This window comes from Hibiscus syriacus, unplaced genomic scaffold (genome assembly GCF_006381635.1).
Source record: "Hibiscus syriacus cultivar Baekdansim isolate YM2019G1 unplaced genomic scaffold, ASM638163v2 tig00110377_pilon, whole genome shotgun sequence".
In the NCBI taxonomy this organism is placed as follows: Eukaryota; Viridiplantae; Streptophyta; class Magnoliopsida; order Malvales; family Malvaceae; genus Hibiscus; species Hibiscus syriacus.
This window is the reverse complement of record NW_024062711.1, coordinates 1,817,078-1,843,850: the sequence shown is the minus strand read 5'-3', so window position 1 is coordinate 1,843,850 and position 26,773 is coordinate 1,817,078. Positions and strand designations below refer to the sequence as shown.

The following is a 26,773-nucleotide window of genomic DNA, read 5'->3' as shown; positions in this document are numbered from 1 at the left end:
TGGTTTAGACCATCTGGAGGCAAATACTCCACTTTTCGAGCCTTAGACCTTTGGTGGATACATTGTATCCAAACTAATAGGAAAATTAACCTACCTTAGATTATATTTGTCGAACTCATTGAAACCGTAAACTTTATCCCTAATAAAAAGATTTGTGAAACTCTAGTTTACGATTGTCTTCTGAGTAATCTGTTTATCAAATCCGAGCTTAGAGTACAACTTGATGTAGTCATCCCTCTCAAAAACCAAATAAATTTGACATCTTTAAAGAAATCAGGATGGAAAAATGATACGAAAACAAACCAATGGGTTCGATCCCATGAGAAAACACCAGGAGTTAGCTCCTCACGAGCTCCACCTCCTCTGGCACCGGCAACGGACGATGATCCAGAGCTTCAGCAACTTATGCAAGATATCGACGATATTGATAATGAAGCACCCGAGGATGAGCCGGCACCGCAAGAGGATAAAGTGCCTCCATACTTTCAATCATTCATGGAGACATTTGATCTAAGGTTTGCATCCATAGACTCCTATCTAACTACTTTGGGGGCTCAACAACGGGAGATGAACGAATGTTTAGATGCACTCACACTTGAGATGAGAGCACGTTATCCTCCTTCTCTCGATCCTACAATGGATGATTAGACAGTTCTTGCTTTAGTTTTCTTGGACTTAGAATCTATTGTTAAAACATTATTTTGGATTGATGTGTTTGGATGTTTAAACTTTGTTTTGGATGTTTGAACTAAAATGCGTATTTTTTTATATATTTGGTTTGGTTGAATTTTCTATTTGAGTTTTATGCTTATTAGTGATTTACATATTAGTTGCATTATGACCAATTTACCATTGCACATTATTTATGAATATTGATATATGAAATTAATGGCTAACTTTTCTCTTGATTTTTAATCTTAGCAGATTAAGCTTTAAATTTATAAATATCAATTGGCTAAGTTTTCAAAAACCTTGTTTAATAACGTTTTAGAAGTCTTTTTGATTTAACAAAAAGGGGGAGAAGATGTGTTATAGTAAGGGAGAGTAATTTTTATTTCAAAACTTGATTTCAAAAATGATTTTCAATTAGAAAATCTTAAAATTACTAAAATGTTTTGTTATATCAAAAAGGGGAAGATTGTTGAAAACATTTTGATGTTTTGATATAACAAATTAAGTGTTATTGAATTTTAAGATTTTATATATTCGATTAAACCATTCGAATATCAAAATATTACTCCAAGTTTTTCAAATGTCAAAAAGTGTAAAATTATGTTTTAAATCTCAAAATATTTTTAAAACAAATATTACAAAGTATTTTGAGCCTAAATCGAGTCAAAAATAATTTTTAAATAGAAGGACTTTAAACAAAACAAATTGCTCGGATGGTACCGATACCCCCTTAGATGGTACCGATACCCCGATGACAATTTTGATTCCGAGAAAAACAGAATGCTCGGATGATATCGATACCACCTTGGATGGTACCAATACCCCTAGTCCATAATGCTCGAAATATTTGAATTTTACACTGTATGTACAGATACCCTATGGAGGGGTATCGATACCCCCCACACTCCTCAACTATTTTATTAATTGTTTTCACACAATAACGGCTCTATTGACTTCACCAATGATCCCCAACATTCAGAAGTGATTCAAGGTGTATTTAAACAAGCTTAGAAGCCATTGATCAACAATAATAAAAAATAATTGAGAGAGAATCAAAGAGAAAGCATCAAACCTCAAGTTTGAGTATTTTCAAGCCTATTTCATTCAATATTCATTTTTGCTTTCAAGAACACCTGTTGTGCTCAATTGTATTATTCTTAAATGTTCTTTCTTTATTCTAGAATTGTGCAAACATCTTTCCTTGTGAGGTTTTTCTGTAAGTTTGCGAAATTTGTATTGTTCTCCTTGGGAGAGAGTGTTCTCAAGAATTTGGGGTATAATTCTTGAGGGATTTGTAAGGTTACTCTTTGTCCTTAAAAGAAAGACAAATTAGTGAATTTATGAAAAATCCTTAGTGTGGATAGCTAATGTAGTGGACATAGACTTTGGTTGAGAAAGTCGAACCACTCTAAATCGCTGTGCAATTATTTTCTATTTTCTGCAAAACCTTCCATCAAAATATTTATTCCCAATTCACCCCTTCTTGGCTATTTCGTCAATAGATTAACTCAACACTAATTCATTAGAGTTAGAAGTTACCATTGAATCTTCTTCGATGGCCATGAGGCATAGGTTGGCTACTTCATCTTCATCATTGGAGTCATCTTTATCACTCTAAGCTTCCACAAATTCCTTTTTTCTTGCTTGATCATTTCTTCTTTAGGAGGGGACAATCATACTTGACATGCCCCGTTCTTTGACAATTAAGCACACCGAGGAATTCTTCTTTTTGCTTGATTCATGCTTCACTTCCTTAAAAGTCATGACTATCTTGAATCTTTTGAAGAGCTTGGCCATCTATTTTTCTTCTTCTTCATCATCATCTTCATCCACCTCTATACTTGTGCCTTGATTGCTGTCATTGGTGGATTTGAAGGCAATGCTTACTTCATTCTTCTTGTTTTTCTTTTCTTCATCTTCTTCTTCTTCTTTTACCATCAACTAATGAGTGAGAAGAGAACCAATAAGCTCATCAAGAGTGAGAGTCTTTAGGTTCTTAGCTTCAATAATCATCGTCTTCTTCGATTTCCAAAACTTTGGAAGAGAATAGATCATCTTTCTCACAAGCTTCTCATTTAAGATTACTTCTCCAAATCCCTTGAGACCGCTGACAATCACAAAAAATCTATCCATCATTGCTTTGATGCCTTCATCCAGTTTCATCTTGAAATTCTCAAAGCTATGGTTGAGAATACTGATTTTGGTTTCACTCACTTAATCGGTTCCTTCATGAGTGACTTGGAGTATCCTTTCATGATTGAGTTTCAAGCTCCTAGATCGTTGGCTTGAATGAATATCATCATCCTATTCTTCTAATAGGTATAATTTGCTCCATTTAAATATGGTGGTTTGTTAACCGATTGAGAATCTTCAATGTAGTAAGAGCTGGAGGTCGAAGCCGTCTTCTCGGTTGCATCGGAATTGATAGAGCTTCTTCAAGGATCGTCTCAAGGTTGTTAAACCTTCTAATGAGTCAGACTCTTATACCAATTTTTGGGATTTATGAAGCTTGATTGGACAACAGGAAATATTTTCCAAGAGGGGTAAATTGGCAAATTATATTTAGGGAGTAAGGAGAAAGAAAAGATAAACAATTTTACACAACGATTTATAGTGGTTCGACTTATCAACCAAGTCTACATCCATTACCTAAGCTCCTTGCTTATGATTTTCCAACAAATTAACTAATTTGTTCTCTTTTTTTTCAAGGAAAAAGAAATAACCTTTACAAGCTCCCTAGCTTTTCAAAGGCTTAGCTAGAACCAAAACCCCTTTACACAAGGAAAAAGATGTAAACAAAGAAACCTCTAAAAAGGAAGGTGTTTACAAGTTAAAGCTCACAAAAACACAATATTTACAAGAGAAATAAAATAAAGAGTGAAAAAACTTTTCTCTTGTGTTTGATTGCTTAGATATGTGTTCTAACCTTTCTTCAAGTGTCATTAACTTGTTTTTATATGTTGAAATGAGCTTGTAGTTGTTTATAGCCGTTGGGAATGTTTTAGAGCTGTTAGGGGATTAATTTTCTACAAAATAAAACTGCCCAAGACAAGGAGTATCGATACTCCTTTAATGAGTATCGATACTTCCTTTGTTATTTTTAAATAAACTAGCCGTTAAAGATCGTTGGGCTTGACCAATATCGATACTATGATAATGGTATCGATACTACCATGTAAAGTAGTATCGATACTACCGTGTAAAATAGTATCGATACATATTTTGCATTCTAGAATTTGAGACAACTAGTAGTATCGATACTACCTAGAGAGTATCGATACTTCTCTTACCTTTGGTATCGGTACCACATGAATAATATCGTTACTATTTATATAGTATCGATACTATAAGAACAATATTGGTACTACTTACCCAGAAAGTTATTTTGTACTCAAATTCTAGTTTAATGGACTTGAATTATTTTTGAAAACTTTTAGCAAATTCAATCAAGTCCAAAAACATTTTGCCTTAATTTATTATATCAAAATATTATAAAACATGGTTCAACAACAAATAACAATTTATGATAACATAAAACTAGCATTGTTTGATGCTCCTGAAATAGATAGGATACCCGAGTTACTTTAACAGATACCGATCATCTAATTGCGGAAAAGTCTAGGTATATCTCAATTAATTCCAAGGCACTACAGTCGCCAGCTAAGCGCAAATGCCCCAAGACTCGACGTAGTAAGTTGGTCGAGTGTACATTTTTTTATGTAGTTTTGGATCTCACCCCATATACCTAACGATATCTTAGGTAGGCTAGAGGGGATACAGAACCGTTAGCCACACCATGATGCCTACTTGAGCATTTCATGTCAGCATCCTTATGCATTCATACCTATGTCACTAGCATGCTTATGTAGTAAATGCACGTAGTATAGTACAATTATTAATGTGACATTGAGCTCTTAAGCTTAGCGTTTGGAATGTGTTTCTGTGTGCATGTTCTTAGGAGTCCGTTTGAGAAACTTTATCGTCACCAGTGATCCAGACCAGCCGAGGCTTCATAGTACATCTTGATTTATATTTGGAGGGCATATATTATAATCTATTTTTGTTTCAAACATTGTATTATTATTTTGGACATATTTGGGAGTTCCCCGATGTAACCATTAACTTTATTATTATTTCCTATTTTTAATTGGATGTCATTTTAGTATGATTTAAGGTCCATTTACAAATGTTTAAAGAAAATTTTTGGGTTAGACACTTCGGTGGTCCCATGTGACACTTTAATCCTTCGATCTTCGGATCGGACTAGATTAAAGTGTTACATCAACCATGATCTATCTTTGTTAATTGTGATCATTTATCAATAAAAGAGAATCAATCGAGGATCCAAAACAAAAATAAATCAAAGAGATAACTAAATAAAGACCAATTGGAAAAGCAAGTAAAATCAAACTCTAAGAAAAAATGTATAACATGAGCATATAAAAACGTTATATAAGAATAAATAAAATCATTCATCATTTTTATATGAAAAATATAAAACACAAGGAGCGAAAATTATAATTTCGATGAATAATTGAGTTTTAATTTAATTAACAAGCATGAATTTAAGTATAGTTACATATATGTCCTAAAGGTTTAAAAATCTAAACTTCACCATGATTAAAACTAAAATTTATTCAAATACGTTTTGAGAAAATATAAGGGATAGATGTGAAGCCAAAGACTTATCAGTAGGGTTCAAAAACCATGTAGCCTTCTCGAAGTGCCCTTTTTAAGCCAAACAACAAAAACAACAACAACAAAACCCTATTCCCATATGCAATGGGGTAATGGGAAGTAGGGTAGTAGGATGCCCCTAACACCAGGTTGAGAGCAGCTTCCGTGGAAGATATCTGGCAGTCAAAAAATTAAAAATAAAGATAAAATGCAATGCATGTATATATGTCTTCATATGCTCGTCTGTAATGGGAAGTAATCCATGCACATAAATCCCTGTGTAAAAATCTCTGCATATAGCTAGAAAACCTAAGACCCGACTAAATTTAAAAATAGGAATCATGAAGAGAATGATACACATAAGTCACCGATAGCAAGCTACGAGAAGAAATAACACTTAAAAAAGGCAACAACTACTACGCTACCCTAGTTTTAAGCATTCATAAATTCTAATGACAGAAAAGTATAAAAAGTAGAAGTCATGGAAATTACTACAAAAGCATTAAAAGAAGACAGAGATGATACACCCTATGGATGTGACCCGCACTACTCGGCTACCCTGGTCTTAAGTCTCCATACTTTCCTATCAGAGGTCATGTCCTCGGTAAGGGCTAAATCCTTCAAATCAGCTCTCAAGCAGTTTTCCCACTTTCGCCTTGGTCGGCCTCTCCTTCTGGAATCGTCGACTGTAATCGACTCTACCCTCATGACCGCATCCTACGATTGTCGCCGAAGGACATGCCCAAACCACCGTAGTCTTCCCTCCCTCAATTTTTCGGATACAGGCACCACCCACAAGGACATCCTAATAGTAGAGTTTGGTGTCATGTCCCGCAGAGTCCTACCACAAACCCATTGAAACATTCTCATTTCTACGGCCTCCATCCTCCTTACATGATCCTTCTTGATTGCCCAACATTCTGATCCATACAACATCTCTGGTCTTATTGCCATTCTATAAAATTTTCCCTTAAGTTTTATAGGCACCTTCTTGTCACACAAAACTCCAGTAGCAGCCCTCAATTTAGCCATCCCGCCTTTATACGGTGTGTAACGTCATCATCTACACCCCCATCGTTATGTATCATAGACCCTAGGTACTTGAAACAATCCTTTGAGGGGAAAACATGTCCATCTATGCCTACTCCTACATCTTCATCGTTTTGGTTCCCACTGAAGTTTAAACATAAGTACTCTGTCTTTTCAATATTGATCCTTAGACCTTTTTCTTCCGAAGAAGTCTTCCAGGTAGCCAGTCTACTATTCAGCTCATTTTTTGTTTCAGCAACTAGGACAATGTTGTCAGCGAAAAGCATACACCATGGAACACCATCTGGTGTCGCACAATAGATGTCGTCCATAATCAAGGCAAAGATGTAAGGGCTAAGAGCCGACCACTGGTGAAGTCCGATTTTCACCGGGAATGCCTCGGTGTCGCCAACTATAGTCCTAACGTAAGTAGTAGGTCTACAGTACATATCACAAATTACCCGGATATAAGTAGATGGGATCCATCTCGTTTCCAAAGTCTTCCAGATCGTATCGCGGGGAACGCTATCATACGCCTTTTCAAGGTCAATGAATGTCATGTGAAGATCTCTATTTTTTCCCCTATATTTCTCCATAAGCCGTCGAAGTAGATGAATCACCTCCGTAGTAGACTTGCCTGGCATAAAACCAAATTGGTTTTTCGAAACCCTAGTAACCTGTCTCAACCTAGCCTCTATCACCCTTTCCCATAGCTTCATGGTATAGCTGAGTAGTTTAATACCTCTGTAGTTTCCACAACGTTGGGGATTTCATTTATTCTTATAGATTTGATCTCTTTTTTAAGCCAAACCTGGGTTCAAATTTGAAACACAAAGGAAGTAGAAATCATTGATGTGTCCCCCTCCCCTATTCTAATAGCTTAAAAACCGAAATATTAATCTTCCAAATCTGGACACCTCCTCCTCCCCACCTACCAAATTGTACAAACTTGCATTAATATTCCCACCAAATCACCTCCACCGACACCACCTCATCCTTTTTTTCCTCATCATCTCCGCCCGTATTACTGCCACTTCCTCCGCTACTACTACCACCGATTACCAAAGATTCAAAGAAGCTCCTCAATTTTATAACGCTCCCACCTGTCCCTCCATTGATATTAATGGCACTACTGAAATGTGCTCGCCTCAAGCCGTTCATGTTGCAATGACCCTCGACGCCGCCGACTTGCGCGGTTCAATGGCCGCCATTTTTTCCATCTTACAACACTATTCTTGCCCACATAACATCATCTTCTACTTCGTCGCCTCCTCCACCGTAGACCACCACCACTTGCGGCACACAATCTCCCGTTCTTTCCCCTTCTTTAAATTCCAAATATACCCATACGACTCCTCCACCGTGTCCGGTCTCATCTCCACCTCCATTCGCTCAGCACTCGACTGCCCTCTCAACTATGCCCGCAACTACCTCGCCAACCTCATCCCTCAATGCGTACGCCTAGTCATTTACTTAGACTCCAACCTCGTCCTCGTTGACGACGTCCAAAACTAGCTGCAACACCGCTGGGATACAACTCCGTTTTGGTGGCACCCGAGTACTGCAACGCCAACTGCACTTCCTTCTTCACCCCAACCTTCTGGTCAAACCCTAAGCTATCTTTAGCATTCGCCGATCGCAAAGCTTGTTATTTCAACACGGGAGTAATGGTGATTGACTTGCAAAGATGGCGTGAAGGAGACTACACGAAGAAGATCGTTGAATGGATGGAGCTTCAAAAGAGAATAAGGATCTACGAGTTAGGGTGTTTGCCACCATTTTGGCTTGTGTTTGCTGGTAAAATAGCGCCCGTTGATCATCGATGGAACCAGCATGGGCTCGGTGGTGATAAGTTGTATGTTAATATCTATATAATGGGAATTAAATATGAAACAAAAGTTAAGCAGTAACTACCGTATCTAATCATAAAGTTGTTTAATTAAGCACATTAATTCCAGAGTGTAGAGTTCAGCCAAACAGGTCAATCGAATACAGTTTAGAATATTTCGTTTTTGTCATTTTCTGAATTAAATATAGACTTTGATTTTCCGAACAGCTACTGAAATATTTGCTCTCGTACCGAAAATGTACAATCCCAATTAAAAGGATAAATGGCTTTTTAGAAGCTGACATTTTGGGTGAAAACCATTAAGTAATTAAATAATCCAGAAAAATAAATCTACCCATTTTGGGCTTTTACATATTCTCAAAGCATGAATTAAATTCTCGTCGTTTTACCCAAAAAACTTAAGAAAAAAACTTAAAATTGAGTGATATTCAGGTCCAAGAGGAAACGACAAAACACATGTTAGTTTATTAAGTGTAAAAGATGAATAAAATTTTGACTTTTCTGTCATTTTTCCTTCTTTTGAAGTGCTGTCTGAAGTGTTTATCCTTTTCTCTTCCTATCTTTATATATTTTTAAAGATCAATATTTGATATAAAATTATAAGCGCAATTATTTTTATACATCCTCGTTGGAATAAAAGGTTACAACTTTTATGCGTTTTTATAAGAAGAAAAAAATTAATATATGATAACGTCCTAATTCCTTTTGTAATTTTTATTCCTCAAAAAATGTATTTACGTAATCAGTAAAACTTTTGGATAGGATTTTGTCAGCCACCGTTTGGTGTTGTTTCCGGCACCTTCTTCTGTCAAGGACACCAACTGGCGGCTTACTAGTGAAGTAGAACTTTAAGTTTGTTGCATTTTTAGGTAAAAGCTTTTGATTTCCAGTTCTGCCGTGCCGACACACTTGTTTTTTATTTACTGGTTTAGGGTTATATTATCTTTCATTACATGATGTGGCCATCTTTTGGTTTTTGTTGCTAAGATCGCAAAGAAATCTGAATATTACTGCAACCAAACTTTGTTTGTTTATGCATCTAGGTTCTACCTATCCAGTTCCGATATCAATATGTGTTGTTGTGATTGAATTAAACTCATGGTGACCGGGACACTAGAAAATCAAGATGCTCGGCTACAATATACATAATCAGAATAAGCCAGATGTTCGCATTTGATAGCAAATCAGAACATTCATAAGAACATGCTTTCTTTAACATATTTCTCGAGCTATTGAAATACTTATCGAATAAATGTACTTCAAAGTAAATTAGATATATAGCAACACGTAACGATTTGATTAGCAATGAGATAATTTTATTCAAGTGACAACGAGAACAAGAACACACACGCTTCTTACATTGAAATAATAAACAAACAAATAAGAAATCGATTCTAATGAAGATGTGGGAGAGCACACATCACACTATTCACCAACACAGATAGCCTTATTTAAACGATAAGGGGTAGAATACACACATTGAACAATTACATGAAATTCATCCGTCTACATTATTCTCTTTCACACCATCTACATTTGCATCAAATGTCAATCACCATTTGCACCATTAAAAATCAAAGACCGAGTAAAACTTAACTTTGAATCAAATGTCAACTAAATTCAAGTGAAAGGTCATATTAAAAATCAACAGAAAAGTCGAACTAAAAAGTCAGTAGATCAAAATCCCCATCGAACCTTCAAGTTTGGTTGGATATAGATATTGGTCGAATGATTAGATCAAATCATTTAGATTATGACTCAGGTCAAAGCAAGTCAACTTTGAGTCAAACGAATTATGGGTTGAATCTATCCAAATCAGATGAATCATATCAAGTTAGTTTGATTTGCCGAGCCACCGAGTATAAGTATTGGTCAATGACATCATACAACCTGAAAAAATAGTTACAGATAAACTTTCAAGTTCCGTCACCAACAAGTTGTGGTAAAAGAGTGGAACTTATGTAACAAAAAAAACAAAGATAAAAAAAAGTGGGACTTACATTTGATAGTGTAACTATCCAATTTTATCCTAGCAATTTAATTCAAAGGTGTAATGCTAATTAGAATATTTTCTTTTGATTTCTTTTTATATCTCACGTAGTATTCTATCTGTGAAATGTATTGATAGGGTTGATTTAAACTCTTTGAAAAAGGATAACTGTATAGATATGCTTTGATCCTAATTATTGATGTAAAAGATCTAGATCATTAGATGTGAGAAGACTCAGCTATAAATAGATGTATTCTTCATCTCATTAGAGGAGAAAAAAAAAAGAGAAATTAAGATTAATAAAGAAGAATTTTTTATTAAAGGTAATTATTTTTTATTGTATTTCTGTTCTAATCTATCTTGGCTCTGTTTTATTTGAAAATTCTATTGGAAGAGAGAAACTTGATGAACAAGAAAAAAAGCTAGCAAATAAATCTTCATAGATCTAGCAAAGAATTCCCAAAACACTATTTTCTTCCCCTTCTTCCAGGCTACAATTTTTTGTGTGTGTGTGTGGTGGTCGTGGGGGGTTTTACGTAAACCAAAGTATTGTATTTGGTCGCTATCTTGAAGATTATATTCAACGTTACATGTGAGAAGTCGGTGGCTTCTCGTGATAGATTTCAAGCACCAAGATTCAATCATTATGGTTTTAATCCTTGATGTTTACTTCTCTTCTTTAATTTGATATAATTCCGTCTTTTATTTTTAAATTCCTTGAGATCTGTGGTTGGCATTCTTCTTTTTTCCCGGTAAGCTAAAGATTATTGGATAAACTAAAGATAATTTTCACACCCTTCTCCTACACTTTTCAAACCCACAAGAATAGACATCTTCTTCACGATTGCGTTTTGAGAGTCGCATGGCTTTTCTTTCGTTCGTCCTGGGCGGTGGTGGTGGTGGAGCCACCACCGTCCTTGCTATTACACGATTCTTCTGTCCGCTTCTCTCAAGTTCTCAAAAGCCTTCACTGTGACGCTGACTCTCTTTTTGTTTTTTGTTTTTTGTTCTTTGTACCTGAGTTTGGTCGACTCAGCCCTGGTGTTTTGGGGGATTAGATTTGTTTGGCTCTCATCCCCAAATTTGCTAATCGATTGTTTGGGTGTCCTCTTCTAGTTTGGTGAGATCGCTTCTTTGAATACCAGCTGTGATTTTCCTGTTTCTATTTGATTGCTGGTTCGTTGCTTGAGTTTTGGTTCTTGTATGAATTAGTTTTATAGTTTTGAGTTTCTGCGTGGGTTTCCTGTCAGCTTATGGAATCAGTTCGCGATAGTTATTTTTGGTTTTAAGCCGTTTGTGTAAATGCCATAGTGAACCAGTTTTTGGCTCGTATGATATTTTTCAGTATATGGGAGAGTGTTTTAGATCTTTAATCGGAATCTGGTTCATTGTTCGTGGATTTTCCTTCTTTCTCTCTTCATTGAGAAGGTTATGGCTGACCGTGGGTCGCTTTGGAGAGGTTGTGAGTGTGTTTATGTCATAAAAGAGGAGTCGAGTAGGATCTAGGATTGGATCCATTTTTGTCGTTGGTTATGCAAGTGTTGTTCTCTTGGATCAGCGTCTTCAGAAGTGCTTGAGTTTGGTGCGTGTTTGCCTGGGGTTGTGGAGGTTTAAGGCATTGGTCTGGAGGTTTTGCAGTGGTTTTTAGAGGAGCTGGAGTTGTTTCATGTATAGCATTTCAGTGTCCGTTTTTAGTAGGTTGTTTTTATTGTTAGTCTGTTCTGCTGTGGCTTAAGCTTAAGGGTGTTTAGCTATTTTCTGGTGGTTATCTTCTTTTCTCGTTCTATTGGTGGGTGGTGTGGTTGTCTTGTGGCCTATGCTGTGTTGGATGCTGTCGTTTTGTGTTTTGGTGAGCTAATGTATTTGATTGTGTGTTGCTGTTGCTGTTGCCTTGTGTTTGCCTTGGTTAGATTTATGTTCTTTGGTGTTGCTCATAGTTCTTGTCCTCTGCACGCAACTGTGTGTGTGTATTGCCTGGTGTATTCATTGATGGGCTCCGGTCGGTGTTGGACCGACGAATTCAGCCGTAGTCGGTGATGAGAAGGTTCTTAGGTCACAGGAGGGTTTGCTGTAGTTGTTGGGTACGAGGTAAACTTTATCGAAGAACGTTTCAATGAAACTCTTTTAAGAAATGTGAATATGGTGCCCTGAAAAGTGGGTTTCCGCATGCAGCTCTTGTTGTGGGAAATAAGGTGGTTGTCGGTATTTGTTTATTGGATATGCCCATTGTGTCGTTTGTGGGGTCGTCTCTTCTGTTGGTGGATGATAGCATGGGTTCAGTAGGCCTTTTTGAGAATCAACCTTTATTGGGTTGTCCCCATCCTTCTCTAATAATTTTAAATTATTAGATGTTCCCATAGTTGAAGTTTCAGCTATTCTAAGCAGACTGGTAGGAATTTGGGTGTGAAGCATACGAGTTTCTTTTGTGAAAATTCATTTCATTTTAGGAATTTTTAGTTCTGCCGTGGACTTGTTAGAGATCGGTGTTGCAGTTTGGAGTTTCTTTGCTGTATTGTTTCGTTTTTAAGCTTCAATTCACTGGTTTGTTGTATGCGTTTGGTTCTCAGTTAGGCTTTCTTGAATTTGTTCCTGTAACCGGTTTCCAGTTGCCGGGGTGGCAGTTTCTCAAGATGTTTTTGGCTCTTGTTTGGGGCTGATTTTCGTTGATGTTCGGGTATTGGTTCTCCTGCATGTGACTTTGTATCCAGTAATCTATGATAGGTTACTTCGATAGATTACTGATCTATGGTTGGTTCGAAGATTGTAGGTGGGTTTGTTCTGTGCTTGGATGAGTGTTGGTCATTTTCTGTTTTCTAATCAGAGGGCAGTATGTAGCTCATTAATTGTAGCTACTTACGGGCTGTGTTAGTAGCGTTGTTTTCGGCTTTAGATTTGATATAACAGGGTTCATGTTTGTATCTTTCTCCCACCCTAGGTTCACTCTTTTTCCTCTACTTAGGTTTAGTGGTTTTTTTAATGAAATCCTAGGGGTGGTGTACTTTGATTGCTAATACAAAGTACTCATTTTTCAAAAAAAAAAAAAAAAACTAAAGATAATTGGATTAAATAATTGCTTCAGAATTATTTGATGCAAACGCTTCTGGGCAAATACCTATAAGTTTAATACAATGGTTTATGTGTAAAAAAATAACAAGCAGTTATGATTGAAGAATTAGCTTTAACTAGCAGATTAGCGGATATAGGGATGATTACAGTAAGGCTTTTAATTGAGTTACCAAAAACATCAAATAAAAAATTTCGAATGTATTCCCACAAAAGATAAATATATATATATATATATATATATAACAAAAAACTTTTTCAAATTTGCTGATAAAAACCAGTCTTCCTGCATGAACATATGCAACTATAAACTATCAAGGTAAGTGGGGAAGCTACATGTTCAAAGATTTTGGGGCATTTAGGTGATATGAGAATGTAAAATCAAGCTTGAACTTGTTTACTCGGTTCAGTGTAGTCTCCATAATCTTTTCCATCAGTGTTCACCGCCTCTCTGAAATATTTGTAGTATATATACTGCAATGTGATCTGTTGTAAACAGTGTTAAGGTTTCAATATTATCAGCTAGCAGTGTAAGCAAGCAATAATAATGAATTGAAGGATTCAATTATTGAGGTGAGAAAGGATACAAATAAGTCGAGTGCCACACAAACAACAGCATCCAGCAACCATGGCATGTTAGCCTTAATGCTTTCCCATTCGGTGGTTCTTACTAGAATGCTGTGCAACAGCCATTAAAGAAGAAGCTTTAAATGAGTCGAAGTAAAAGTGGAAATATCAAATGCACAACACTGAGATAGAACAAACCTCGCCACGTAAGTAGCATTGGCTATCAGTGCAAAGATGAACATAAGAGGGTTCAGTCCCTGTATTGTTTTTGTAAGGTATGACTCATAAATATACCGGTAAAGAGGACAGGGGATGGAGCGGAGTGAGCGAAGCGAACATCAACTGTCCTTACAAAGAAAGTCTTGTAGAGGGGGTTACGATTATGTGGGTTGGGGGTGCGCCCCCGCTGTACGGTACATGGTTAATTTTGTAATTATGTACCAGGGTTTTTCTATTATAAATAGAGATGTAACCTAAACCTATTATCATTGAATAAAAATTTTCTAGCGCCGCCTAGGCACCGAGGACGTAAGCACATTGTCGAACCTCGTTAAAATTCTTGTGTTCTTTCGTTTATTTTGCCCGATTTATCAACAATTGGTATCAGATGTAAGGAGCAAAATTCGAAGTTGCGAAATTCGATGGTCTGGGTAACTTCGGATTATGGCAAACGAGGGTGAAGGATCTGTTGGCGCAGTAGGGGATCCTAAAGGCTTTGCGACCTACAAAGCCGGCGTCGATGGAGGAGGAAGATTGGGAAGAATTGCAACAACGAGCGGCAGGAACCATACGATTATGCTTGACGGACGAGGTTATGTATCACGTCATGCATCTATCGTCTCCATACGAAATTTGGAGGAAGTTGGAAAGTCAGTTTATGTCCAAATCCTTAACGACAAAACTGTATCTAAAGCAGCGGCTGTATGGGCTGAAGATGCAGGACGATCATGATTTGGCACAACACGTGAATGTCTTCAATCAAATCGTTTCTGATTTGGCTCGGCTTGATGTAAAAATTGAGGATGAAGACAGAGCGATGATTTTGTTGTGTTCGTTGCCTCCCTCTTACGAACACATGGTGACTACTCTTACATATGGGAAAGAGACTATCAACGTTGAGGAGATTACTGCAGCCTTGTTGGCTCATAACCAGCGGAAGCAGAATGCAGGGGAAAACTCTCAAGCTGATAGCTTATATGTCAAGGGTAATCGAGACCGTGGACGGAAGCCAGAGAAGGCAGGGTCTGGCAAGCGGAATTCCAGATCCAAATCTAGGGATAAGAAGACAATTCACTGTTACAAGTGCAAGGAGGCAGGACATATGAAGCGAGACTGTCCGAAGTTAAAAAAACAGACTGATGAGAAGCGTGATGTTTCATCCAAATCTGTGAATGTGGTCGAGGATGACAGTTCTGATTGCAGTGAGGGTGATATGCTTTTTATTTTAACGACTCAATTGACGGATGCGTGGATTCTTGATTCTGGATGTTCTTATCACATCACGCCAAATAGGGAATGGTTTTCGACATACAGGTCGGTTAATTCTGGTTCTGTTTATTTGGGTGATGATCGATGTTGCAATATTGTTGGTATTGGTGATGTCAGAATTAATATGTATGATGACTCTGTTCGGACGTTGAGTGGTGTTCGACATATCCCAGATTTGAAGAAGAATTTGATTTCTTTGGGCACTTTGCACAAGAATGGTTTTATCCCTAAGGCTGATGAGGATAGGGAAACCATTCGGATTGTTAAATGTGCTTTGACTGTGATGAAAGGAAAGATGATTGCAGGAAATATTTATAGATTGTTAGGGAGTACCGTTGCAGGTGAAGTTCATTTTATTGAATCCTGTGATGATACTACAAAACTGTGGTATATGCGTCTTGCTCATCTTAGTGAACGTGGTATGACAGAATTACACAAAAGAAATCTGTTGCATGGTGTCAAAAGCTGTAAGCTCGATTTTTGCAAGTATTGTGTTCTTGGTAAACAGACTAAAGTCCGTTTCAAGACTGCGAAGCACACAACTCAAGGGATTCTTGATTATGTGCATTATGATGTATGGGGGCCTTCCACGACATCGTCTTTGGGTGGATCTAGGTATTATGTTACTTTTATTGATGATTTTTCACGGAAAGTTTGGGTGTATTTTTTGAAACAGAAATCTGAAGTTTTTGAGAAGTTCAAGCTGTGGAAAGGAGAGGTAGAAAACCAAACAGGACGAAAAATCAAGTGTTTGCGGTCTGACAATGGTACGGAGTACACAGATTCATAGTTCTTACACCTCTGTAAGGAGCACGAAATTAAGAGACATTTTACAGTGCGCAAGACACCACAACAGAATGGTGTTGCGGAACGGATGAACAGGTCGTTGAATGAAAGAGCCAGATGTTTGCGGTTGAATACGGGGCTTCCCAAACACTTCTGGGCCGAGACTGTTAACATGGCGTGTTATCTTATCAACAGATCGCCAAGGGCATCATTGGCTGGGAAAGTTGCAGAAGAGGTATGGACTGGTCATGATGTTAGTTTTGATAACTTACGGATTTTTGGTTGTCCTGCTTATGTGCATGTACCTGCTGATGAGAGATCCAAACTTGATGCAAAATCGAAGGAGTGCATTTTTCTAGGTTACAAGAAAGGTGTCAAAGGATTCAAGTTCTGGGATCCAGTTGCGAAGAAAATTGTGATCAGTAAAGATGTTTTTGATGAACAATCCATGTTGCAACAGAAGAAAGACACGACAGTGGTGGATTTCGAGCAGTTTCCAGTTGAGAAACCAGAAACGTCTCAACCGACTTCTGGTGGTTCCACTACGGATGATTTGCAGGATTATAGTCTCGCCAGAGACAGGGTGAGACGGACGAATATAAAGCCTCCGAGTAGATTGGGTTTTGAAGACTTTGTCTCTTTTGCACTTATTGTTAGCAATGATGATCCGGTTACTTTTCATGATGCTGTTACTAGTCAGGAAAATGACAAGTGGATGGCAGCCATGGTTGAGGAGATGGAGTCTTTGAATCACAATCGTACATGGGAGTTGGTTCCCCTTCCTGATGGTAAAAAGCCGATTAGTTGCAAATGGTGTATAAGAAGAAACCAGCAGTAACAGAAAAAGAGGGGGAGAAGTTCAAGGCTCGTTTGGTAGCAAAGGGTTTTCACAACAGAAAGAAGTTGATTATGATGAAATCTTTTCTCTTGTGGTCAGACACACTTCAATCCGAGCAGTACTTGCATTGGTGGCCAGTTGGGATTTGCATTTAGAGCAGATGGATGTTAAAACTGCTTTTTTGCATGGTGATTTAGAGGAGCAGATCTACATGTGGCAACCTGAAGGTTTCACTCAACCTGGAAACGAGCATTTAGTTTGTAGATTGAAGAAATATTTGTACGGGTTGAAACAGTCTCTGAGACAGTGGTATAAACGGTTTGACTCTTATATAATCAAGATTGGCTACAACCGATGTGAGTATGATTGTTGTGTCTATGTTAAGAGCCTTGATGATGGTTCTTTTATTTTTCTATTACTGTATGTTGATGATACGTTGATTGCTGCGAAGAACATGGATGATGTTATCGGTTTGAAAACTTTATTGAGTCAGGAATTTGATATGAAGGATTTAGGTGCTGCAAAGAAAATTCTTTGAATGGAAATTTGCAGGGACAGAGACTCAAGGAAACTGTGGCTATCTCAACGGGGTTATGTTAAAAAAATGCTAGAAAGGTTTGCGATGAGCAGCGCAAAATCAGTTAGCACTCCATTGGCGAACCACTTTAAGCTCTCATCAGAACAGTGCCCTAAGACAGATAAGGAAGCTGAAGATATGGCAAAGGTTCCGTATTCTAATGTTGTTGGCTACTTGATGTATGCAATGGTATGTACTCGTCCTGATTTAGCTCATGTTGTTAGTCAAGTTTGTAAGTACATGTCTAAACCTGGTAAGCAACATTGGGAAACAGTCAAGTGGATCTTTCGGTACTTAAAGGGTACTGTGGGACATGGAATTGTTTTTGGTAGTCAACGAGATAATCCTTTGGTTGTAAGATATGTGGATTCAGACTATGCAGGTGACTTGGATAATAGAAGATCTACGACAGGGTATGTTTTTACTCTTGGTGGAGGATCTATTTGTTGGAAGTCTACTGTTCAATCTGTTGTGGCACTATCTACAACTGAAGCTGAGTACATGGCAGCGGCTGAAGCTGCAAAAGAAGCTTTATGGCTCACTGGTTTAGTGAAGGAGTTGGGTGTTCAGCAAGGTGGAGTTCAGCTGCTCTGCGACAATCAAAGTGCTATTCACTTAGCTAAGAATCAGATATATCGTGTTAGAACTAAGCACATTGATGTGCGTTTTCACAAGATCAGAGAGTTGGTTGCATCTGGAGAGATTTTATTTCAGAAGGTACACACTGATGAGAATGCCGCTGATATGTTCACCAAGCCAGTTACAACAGACAAGTTCAAGCATTGCTTGGACTTGTTGAATGTTTCAAGTTGTTAAAGAAGTAAGGTAACCCAACCCACATTGAATGTTTCCTAAGGGGCAGGATATTCGCCAAGGTGGAGATTTGTAAGGTATGACTCATAAATATACCGGTAAAGAGGACAGGGGATGGAGCGGAGTGAGCGAAGCGAACGCAGCGAACATCAACTGTCCTTACAAAGAAAGTCTTGTAGAGGGGGTTACGATTATGTGGGTTGGGGGTGCGGGGGTGCGGCCCCGCGGTACGGTACAAGGTTAATTTTGTAATTATGTACCAGGGTTTTTCTATTATAAATAAAGATGTAACCTAAACCTATTATCATTGAATAAAAATTTTCTAGCGCCGCCTAGGCACCGATGACGTAATCACATTGCCGAACCTCGTTAAAATTCTTGTGTTCTTTCGTTTATTTTACCCGATTTATCAACAATTTTCCAGACAGTAAGTGATATTAATCAATCAACATCATTTAAAAGCAACACAAATACATTAATGTTATGACTTAACAAGAGTATTACCTCCACACTTCCTCTTTTGATCTGATCAACAAAAAAAGTAATGATGGTAATAAGGAATTGGGATTTTCTTGTGATCATAATTCAGAAAGGAAAACTATGGTTTCTTAATTGAACTTATTTGCTTACATTCAACCATATCTGAGGGATTCGGCTTCCCATGTATATGGCAGCCATTAGCCATCCCAGCCATTGTCCGAATGCACTATGCTCCATTCTGTGCTCCTGCAACAAACTCCAATTAGTTCAAAAAATCTGCAGTTCAAATGGACCTAGAGGCATGTCGAGTTCAGATTGAGTCATGTATCGCATTAACTTGTCAAACATCAAACAACCCTTTACGCTTAGATAGATAGCTCGGTCTTCTACATATCTAAATAGAGACAAATTGTTGTTGAATTTAAGTTGGAATTAGCCAGGAAATTATCATACCTGTAACCGTCTTCTATTGGTAAAACCAGTTTTGACTTCCATCCAAGCCTTACTTCCTAGTGGCGAGTTGACTGAAGCAGCTAGAAATGTACCATAACTTGCAGCCTGAAAAAAGCAATCATATCCATGTAACTCAGCCTATCTTTCAAGAGTTCTCAAGTTTAAAATCACTTAGCAAGTTCAAGACTCACCGCACTCGGGATCAGTAAAGGTCTAGTTCCGGACTTCTTGGATGAAACCAGAGCTGATTCATCTTCAAATGACGAATCACTCTCAAGTGCCATGGCGGAAGGACCACTTTTAGCCACCCTCATATATGTTCGAAAAGGTGGAGTACCACTGCCAGCAAGAGATCTAGCTGACCTGAAATAGTGCAATATTGTAGATGTGCCAATGGAATTAGCTCTTAATACAAGAACTATGAAAGAGTTGAGAATAGTACGTGAAATAGAACTCCCTTCGAGGATGGGGTCTCCCCCTGGCCTTAGGTATGGGAATTCCCGATTCACCTTTGCTAGGTTTCAATGGCTCTTTCTCATCTTCAACCTAACATTGCATTAAAACATATTTATGAAACCATGTCTCCAAAAAAAACCCATTTTTATCACTGCATTCTTCAATAATAATAATAACAATAATAAAACATTGCCAAAGGTGTGTACCGTGTGGTTGGATTTCATCCTTCTACGTTTGCACCACCTGCTGATATACTCAGTATACACTTTGCAACACTAGAACCACAGTACTTATTGTATAGAGCTGACAAACAAAACCACAGTACCAAGTTTACTAATTACAAGATGTTGATTTTCAAGATTGGGTTTGTTCAATATAAAAATGGGTTGAGGTCCAAGTGTGGGACTACTTAAGCAATGAACCCATGATGTTGAGTTGGACCATTTTAATTTGTTGAAAATGATTATTCAAGAAGTGTCCTCATTTTGCAATTATAAAATAGATGAAGGGTTTAATATGAATTATGAAGTGAAACATTTAAACCTAGAAAATAGTCAGTAGTACCAGAGCTGTGTAGAACTGAGTCGGCAACTGCATCCACAAAATATACTAGAAATCAAAATTCAGTGAGGTTAAAAAATATATATGTATTCTTTTCATGAAACTATTGTATTATGTATATGAAGGGAAATCGAAAGATAACATATTTGTTGATAAAAAACAAAGGGTGATATGATTTAACCACAATTTTTCATTTCTGGTTTTTGGACCACCAAAGGCACGGTAAATCTATGGCTCTCGATGAATTGAATTCACCAAAGAAATACTCACTGTTGCAGGTTCCAGAAGACATCCTACAAGATTGAATACATCACTGCAACAAAGAAAACCAGAAGAGATTAATCGTAATTGTAAATGCAAGGAAATGAGTGAAAAAGAAATCGAACCCAGCAACCCAAGTGAGGAGAAAAAGGAGGGAAACGCCATGGCCGGACTTGGTTTTGAAGTTGGTGATGATTTGAGGGATCTCTGCAACTCCTCAGCATACTAAACTAATGATTCCGAAAGCAAAGGAGAAATCATCCTCAGATTACAGAGACAGTCCTTGAAGTATCTTTGAACCCACCAAACGCATGGCTTGTTTTCTCTGACTCAATAAGGTTGAGACATGGATAACTTACGCTTATCTTCTCTCTTATTATTCTCACACAAAATTATGAGACAATGTAGCAGATGGTGAGTTTTGTGGAAAGAAGAGCCATTATATACCACAAAAAGAGGTCCAAAAACAGTTTAAATTAGCCATAAAAAAATTCACCCAATTGCTTAAAATAGAGACGAGCTATTTATCATTGTTGTCTTTTGGGAGGTAATTTTGAAAGCGCTTGAACACTGTCGTCCGCATATTCTTTATTGTGGATGCTCATCTTTTCAACTTGCACTGTCAAAAAATATATTGCATCAAACTTTATGATACCGCATATTCCACTATCCATTGATTATTAACATAATGTTCCATTATTTATTTATAATATTTATTTATTAAATTAAATAAATATAAATAAACTTTTTATATTTCTAACATGATCATATGTGTATTTGTTATGTTTATAAATAATTTCGTTGTTGGCTTATTATAATTTTGTTTTTCTTTTTTTCTTTTAATTTTTATATTTTAAATATCGATAAGGTATTGAATAAATTGGACACGTGATGAATTTGGGAATTCAAATTATAAAGCCTAAAGAACTTAAGGATTAGTAATATAATTTCATGATTTTTGTTTGACATGCAAATAAATGGGTGAAAAGAGTGTTAGTTGTTGATGGGCCTCAAATCATATAAACGAATATATTTACGAACATTAAATGAATATGTTCGCAAAACACATAAACAAGCATGATTACAAAAGCTAGACAAATCGATTACGAACATGATATTAAAAGTTTAAACGAATATAAAGACCTTCAAATATAAACAAACAAACACATATGACTGAATTTATCATTAAATAAGAATCATTTACACAATTACACCCTTTCAATTGACATTGCAAGTAAAATCTGTGATTCACGATCTATGTACCTTACAATTGACCTTGCAAGTAAAACCTGTGATTCATGATCTATGTACCTTACAATTGACCTTGTAAGTAAAACCCGTGATTCACGATCTATGTACCTTACAATTGAACTTGCAAGAAAAACTTGTGATTCAAGATCTATGAACATTACAATTGACCTTGCAAACAAAACTCGTGATTCATGATCTATATACCTTACAATTGACTTTGCAAGTAAAACTCTTGATCCACTATCTATATCAAGCATATGTAAATTATTTAAATTAATTTTTTAAAAGTTATTGAGTTAAATCAAACTGATTAAAATATTAGAATATATTGTTGGAATGATCCACGAGCGTAATCAAAATTTTTATTAATACATACTTTTAAATACCTAACTTGAAGTTGATTGCAGGAAATATCGAGTATTAAAAGAATCTAAAAAAAGACACCAACGCTCCTAGTAATTTATTAGGATATTCCTATGGCAGGTATTTACATTCAGTCTCGAGGAGTAATTAATGTAAGGTCGTCCAAGAAATGTAGGGACGTAGAACAATGAGTTAAGGCATTCATCATGGAATTAATCATATGCATCCAAACAACATACAATATCATGTTCACTGTAAGATGAAACAATGTTGCATGCTAAACAATTCATTTTTTATACACACACACGTCCGTTTGAATGAATCTCACTTTTTAAAATTCACACAGTGAATTATGCGTAAGCTGTGTTTGTTTAATATAGAAACCTTGTTTTCCCTACAGGCATAGTCCCATGCACCAAATCCATTATTCCGGCCATATTCAAATAATGTGGTAAAATGGACAAGTTAATAGTTTTGGAGGGGTTTCATTCATCCAATAACTTGAACATAGCCCCTATACATCATCATCCAGGTTCACTCTTCAGTTGGGCGAGTGATGTTCATTTCAGATGATGGAGTGGGGGCAAAAATGTTAATAATGGAAGCTGAGTTGCCCTTCTAAAAGAAGCGGAGATGAGATGCCATGTCAGCTTTAACTAGAAATTTCAAAACGAAAACCAAGATATCTCGATCCTTGAACAAAGAGAAAAAGATAGATACGGCGACGGTCCGCTGCAAGTTGTGACAACGATGTGCAACGCGTGGCGATGATTTTATTCTGTGATGTGCCAGAGTCGTGACTCGGGATCATGTTTATCCTACTGCTGCCTAGATTAGATAAGATCATTCCATCCAAACCTTTGAAACTCAACTTTTTTTTTTTTTCAAATATCATTCTAGCAGATATTTTTTTCACATTAATATTTATTTTAAATTATTTTTAAAACTGATAATTTTCATATAGAATAAATGTATATTATATACGTGTTATTTTAGGTTAATAGGTATAATGAGCTTTTGTACTTCTGAAAAAAAATTTAAAGGGGTCTTTAAATTATTTTATCTAATGTGATATTCCAACTCATAAAATAAATTTAATGCTATTTTTTAATCAATGATTTTTATGTTGACTGTTATAGTACTGACGTGAAGGTTTACAGTGTTGATGTGGCCGTTGACGATGTTAGAGTGGCGATCCACGGTGGCAGTGGACATCACGAATTACATGGTAGATGAGTTAAATTGATTTTTTGATCTTGTTCAAGGGACCAATTGATTTTTTTAAATAAAGGGTTTAATTAATTTTTTAAAAAATAAAAAATACTTTTAAAAACACATATTATGCATAATATATACATGCAATGTAATACATAGTCATATCATCAATATTTTATACAAATTTACAAAGTATTTTAATTGGATTAATCGAAACTTATATATTTTGTATCAAGATATATTTAGAAAACATTGTAAGTTACTTGCATCAATACACAAATCTAATCATATTTAAGATAATTTTTAAGCTTCACTTTATATACTAGCTTATTATACAATGCACAAGTGTTTACAAATTACAGTTATTCGAAGTATGATTAGATGCGGGTATTGATACAAAAAGGCTTATTATGTTTCTTAATTTTATTTACACACAAAATTTCTAAGTTTCAACTAATCCAAGAAGAATATTTTATATAAGTATTGATGATACGACTATATATTACACGTATATATTACGCATATTATATCATTTTAAAAATATTTTTAATTTTTAGTAATTTATAAGTTATCATTTTATAGCTTATGATATATATTTAATTATTTTTTATTTTTAATAACATTTTTAATATATATTTATTTATTTTTTGGTATTTTATTTTTAATATTATAATATTTGTTTTTGAAGATTTTAAAATTTTAAAATTAAATAACCATCTGAACTTAAAAAAAACCAATTTAACCCTCAAATAAGATAAAAAAACTAATTTAACCATTAGTCATGTCATCTGCCACGTCAGTCACCACCTAGATTGTCACGTAAGCATCGTAAACTATCACGTCAATATTGTAATGATCAATGACGAAAAACGTTAGTCAAAGAGCCACATTGAGTGAAAAATAATTCATGAGCCATATTGGTTTTTTTTCCAAAAGTATATGGGACTCTGATGCCTCTTTACCTTTTTTTTTATAACTATTAATATCTAATTTATTAATCGATTAATTCAAATAAGATGGTGACCCTTTTAATTTAGTTTGTCTCATTCGCAAACATTAAAATTTGAACCCTTAGCTTGTTTAAAGAAATCTAATGTCTCATCCAACTGAAGTAACTAATTGTTGATACTTAATACATCATATGTGTCTTTAAAAGCATGTCATGTATGTTGTACCTACGAAAGCCTGCATATTTACGTGATGGTATGGTTGTAATAGTTTAGTTACAAGTTGAGCCACAATGAAAGAAACAATAGGTAAACAATATACATAATTTATATAATTTTATTTAAAAAATAAATAAGTGTTATACGCATCAAAGATAAATACCTATACAATATGATCCAGATGGAAACAATGACACATAAATATTAATATTATTTTTAAGATTAAAAAGAATATATTTAAATAATTAAAAATCTGACACCAAAACAATTTTGAATTTGGAAAACTACGTTAATGACAGATATTGTACTTATCAAATCTAGATCTTAAATTATATAAATCAAGGGCGGATGTACATGATTATATAGGGGAGTCATTGCATACCTATTATTTTGAGGGAAAAAATGTTAAATTTAGTTTAGCTTACTAATGGAAATAGGAAAAAAATAAGAAAATTTTCACACCCAAATTTTTTTAGAGTCGAGTATTTTAAAATCAAGTTTTAAAATTTTGAATCTCATTTTTTAATATCTAGATCCGACAGTGATATCAATTGTCATTTTTAGATATTCGGGATTTTAATAAAATAAATATTTTGACTTTCATATTAATAAAAATTTAGTTAAATTTGAGATTTTAACAAAAGAAATATTTTTAATATAACCTAAAATAATAATATGATATAGAATAAAATATTGATCTGAATGCCAAAATATGAGGATAATCGTTCTAGATCAAACGATATCTGAGTCTTATGACCTACTTTGGTTGATTTAGTTGTCTTGGAATTCATTATTGTTTCGTCAGTAATTAGTACTTCCCTCATCTACCTCGACTAACGGTCAATCCCGATGATCTTTTATTTTCTTTTGATATTTCTACTTCTCGATTTCTAGGCTGATGCTTTTCGTTGGGCTTTAGTAGACTCTGATCCTATAAAACCTCTACTACTTTCTTATATATATAAATATGAATATATCATGTCTGAACTAAGTAAAACAAAAATGGGTAAACTACTTAATGACCATCCAATTATAGGTCAATATAAAAATGATCATCATTTTCAAAATTACATCCCACTAATATTTAAAAAAAAGTGTTTACATGACAGTTAACAGAATTAATATGATTATTCATTTGATACTCAATATTTATACATCCGATCAATTGTTGCTAGAGGGTTTGAACTTGGGATTAAGGAAACCAAGCATGCATGCCTTACCAGTGAGCTAACCCCCACAGTTGGGTTGTAATTTACAACATAATATATATTTTATAAAGTAGTTAATGTTAGAAGAAAAAAGAAATAAAAATGTTTATGAAAGGATTTAAATCTAGGCTATGAGAAACTTGAAAGTACAAAACCACTGAATCAAAGTATACATTTATATAATAGTTTGATATATTTTGTATATAAACTTAACACTGATTTATACACTATCAAAAGACAATTAAATTTAAAATAAATTTAATATTTTTGTTTTCACATTTATATTTCAACGATTATATATAATCTTAAATTGAGTCTTTTTAATTTAATTAATCATTTTATTTTTGTAAGAGTATAAGTTATTTATATTTTAGTTATTTTTTTATTAGATTGTGTAGTTTACAATGTGTAATTTAAAGTCGCTAGTTTTTTTACAACTTAAATTACAAATTTTATTTTTTAACAAAAATAAAAAAAATTAATTAAATTAAAAAGACTTAATTAAGATTATATAATCATTAAATTGTGGGTCTAATGAAATTCTTTCTTAAAGAAAAATATGTTGTAACGAAGAAAGAAGAAGAAAAGAGAACAGGGCCTAAATCAATATTGGTTCCTTTCAAATTGTGGGTCGGAGCTTGATCTGGCCTAAATGTTAACTGGATTTGTAAACCCTTACTGTTTAGTGCAAATAGATTATTATTGCTTGCATGCTTCCTCATTTCATAAAAGGAGAGAATCATTATCCCATGCCTCTTGACAAACAGTCTGTCACCTCTTAATTTAGGACACATGTCACGTTTGGAAGACCTTGTTCTATGTATGGACCACTGCTCCCATGTGACCGCAGCCACTCTTTGGTGGTCTTATGCCAATTTAGGACATAGGACCACCCTTGCAGATATACATTGTTCATATATTATTAGAGATCAGCCCCCGTGCTCTGTATCATTTGTGCTACACGTGTTTTCCAATGATTCTGGGTTGTTTACTTATATGGGGGTAAAGAC

General features: G+C 35.5%; 2 pseudogenes; one reads left to right on the top strand and one right to left on the bottom strand.

The window, feature by feature from the left end:
- Positions 1 to 405: 405 nt before the first annotated feature.
- On the top strand, positions 406 to 12,874 carry LOC120121556 (annotated as a pseudogene).
- Positions 12,875 to 18,756: 5,882 nt separating this feature from the next.
- LOC120121647 lies at positions 18,757 to 20,908 on the bottom strand (annotated as a pseudogene).
- Between the last annotated feature and the right edge of the window lie 5,865 nt (positions 20,909 to 26,773).